Raw genomic sequence first — 2,826 nt, forward strand, 5'->3', positions numbered from 1 at the left:
TGAAGGCGTAAGTCACGAACAAGGCCACACCAGTTTGGAGTTATGATTAGTAGGGTGTTATTTATTTAAAGGGGAAAAAACTTACAGATCATCGTCCCAGACAACAGCCATCTGCACAACCAGGAAGGGAGTCTAGTCTCCAGGAGAGCAGGAAGTGAAGAGAGAGAGCAGAGGAAGTAGCCGCTTTTTTAAAGGGAGAGAGACCACGCCCCAATGGGCTGGTATCAAAGCAGCTATTGGTTGGAGGAGCGGAAGGACCTCCCAAAACATATAATGATAACTGTATATTATTCAACTGCATCAAAGACTCCAGAAGAATATATTACCTAAGTAAAGAGGAAGTGCATTGTAAACAACTTTCAACACTCTAGAATTAACAGAGGTATTTTGTTACCTGGACAGTCACCAAAAGTTCTTTTGTAATGTTGAGGCATCCAATCTTCAGTCTACAGGCACAGAGTATTCAGCAGACTTTTCCATGAAGCAGGAAATTTTAGACAGTTCCACCTATATTGGTAGTTTGTCAGTCACTTTCTTCTGTGTCCTTCAAACTAATGTAGAAAGTCCTTCAATGACAGGTTTTCCAGGTAGTTCTCAATTGCATTAAGTTGACAATTAAAATTAAACATCATTCTGTCACTAGGTAAAGTCTCTCACAGAAATTCTACAAGAAATGGAACTGTCACCAGTACAATGTGTTTCTCATGAGCATTCATGAAGAATTCCCATAAGAGGAATTCTCATTGTCTTGCTGGTCAATTTTTTTTTTGTATAATTCAGGTACTTCTTTCCATATAAATAATGCTTCTTTTCAGTATCTTGGTTCAACATACAACTTTCACAATGCCCTGATACTGTATACCTTGTATATACCATGCGCTTTATTATATTGTCCTTGAATAATAGTATTATCTTCTAGAGGCGTCAATGGATGAACAAACACACAATATTATTGTGATGACTAGTTTCAGCTTGATACACATTAGAGTCACAAGAAAGGGCAAAATCTCAACTGAGTAAATTTCTCTTCCCTATTGGCATATGGAACATTTTCTTGATTGGTGATTGATTGAAAAGGCACAATTCACTTTGTGCAGTGCTACCCTTAGGCCTTTGGTCCTTGGTGCTGTAAGAAAAAAAGACTAAGCAAACAATGAGGACTAAAACAAGAGAAAAGCAACATTCCCTTTCAGTTCTCTCTGCCAGTGTTACAGCCAGTAGAGAAACAATTACATGTGTGGTAAGATGGAATTCCTGTTCAGAATGACTTAGCCATGTTAGTTCAACCTTCTACAGTATAAATCTGGGCAACTTCTTTTTATACATATTTAAGTGGTGTACAGATTTATAAAGAAGTTTCCTGGTAACAATCATTTCAATTCCATGAGTACAGTAAAGTTTCAGGTATGACTACATTAAATTAATTTTCAATGTTCATGTGACCACTATTGTGAAGATGAGTTCTATGGGTTAAGGGCTAAGGATCTGTTGTGGTCTCAGTCATATAGACAGCATAGCTATACTGTCACAAAGCTATAAAATACATGTTCCTAACGATGGGTTCTATTGACTGAGAAGCAATGTTGAATATAAAAATCTACCATGCAAAAATTTAAGATAAATGTAATAGTCTGGAGACTAAGGTGTGACCCAACCCTACAGATAATGTTGGGAACAGGCAAAAAAAAAATCTATCTAAAGTACTCTCATTTTCACCTCAGGACTCCATATAACCTAAGTTCCAAAGCCTCTTTTAAGCAACAATAGTTCCACAAAACGTCATGCTTATTCCAAACAACAAAACCTCCTAACAACAAAAAGAATGAATGAATCTATTGATTTCCTGTTTCTAACAACAAAAAGAACAAATGGATCCGATGTGTTGAAAATTCTGTGCTGGCTGACAATGATTGAACATACAAGGAAAGTGTTAGGAAAAAAATCCTAACACAAGCCGCTCTGCCGGCACAAAGAAATCAAATTAAGTCAGATTAAACTGAATTAAAACGCCCGTGTTTTATTAAGTACAGTGCTCTTGGGTGGCTGGGAGCATGGCAGGGGTGACAGAACAGGGAGCACATGCAAACCCGAGATCATGTGTTCCTCCTCAGGGTGCCCACTTAAATACCCTATGGGAGTCGTCCTGACTGGCATGCTGGGATTTTGAGTTCAGACCAATGCAACTGCCAGGCCAAGGGGGTGGGATAGATGCCAGGGGCGAAGATTATGCTCCTGACTTAACAGAAAGCTCCTACTCTTTGTCTTCTGATTGGTGAAAAATATAGCTGTGAATTTGTCGTGATATTTTGTCTGTGATCTAACATGTAAAGCTTGCCTGAAAATCAGAGTGTAGAGCTATTCCAACTAGTTAGCCATAGAGGTCACGTAGTGTTACACACACCTTTAAGCCCAGAGGCAGACAGATCTCTGTGAGTTCAAGGCCACCCAGGGTCAAAGGAGATTGAATCAGTCTAAAAAAGAAACAAAGCTCACACCTTCGACCCCCGCACATGGGATCACACGCTTTTAATCCCAGCACTAGAAAGGTGGAAACAGGATGCTGGGCCTGGGTAGAGAGAGGACTGTAAGGTGAGAGGAGACAGGACTGGGTAGAGAGAGGACTGATGTGGGAGTGTCATATATCAATCTGTTGATTTCATTGGTTAAGTTATAATAAACCAGCTGCTTGGCCTCATGGCTTGGAACATAGATGGGAGGAGTAAACAGAATAGAATTCTGGGCGGAAGAGGAAGTGAGGTCAGACTCTGCTCTGCTTCCGGAGAGACCCGACAGCTCTGCTGGAGCAGAGACGCCATGCTCAGCTCT

At 40.2% G+C, this 2,826-nt stretch overlaps 1 pseudogene; it reads left to right on the plus strand.

Moving 5' to 3' along the window:
• LOC126489576 (ATP-dependent RNA helicase DDX18-like) overlaps window positions 1-802 on the plus strand; it is a 10,064-nt pseudogene extending 9,262 nt beyond the window's left edge.
• The last annotated feature ends 2,024 nt before the right edge of the window (window positions 803-2,826 follow it).

The sequence above is a fragment of the Alexandromys fortis genome, unplaced genomic scaffold, assembly GCF_014885135.2.
Source record: "Alexandromys fortis isolate MF-2015 unplaced genomic scaffold, M_Fortis_MF-2015_v1.1 scaffold_166, whole genome shotgun sequence".
NCBI lineage: Eukaryota > Metazoa > Chordata > Mammalia > Rodentia > Cricetidae > Alexandromys > Alexandromys fortis.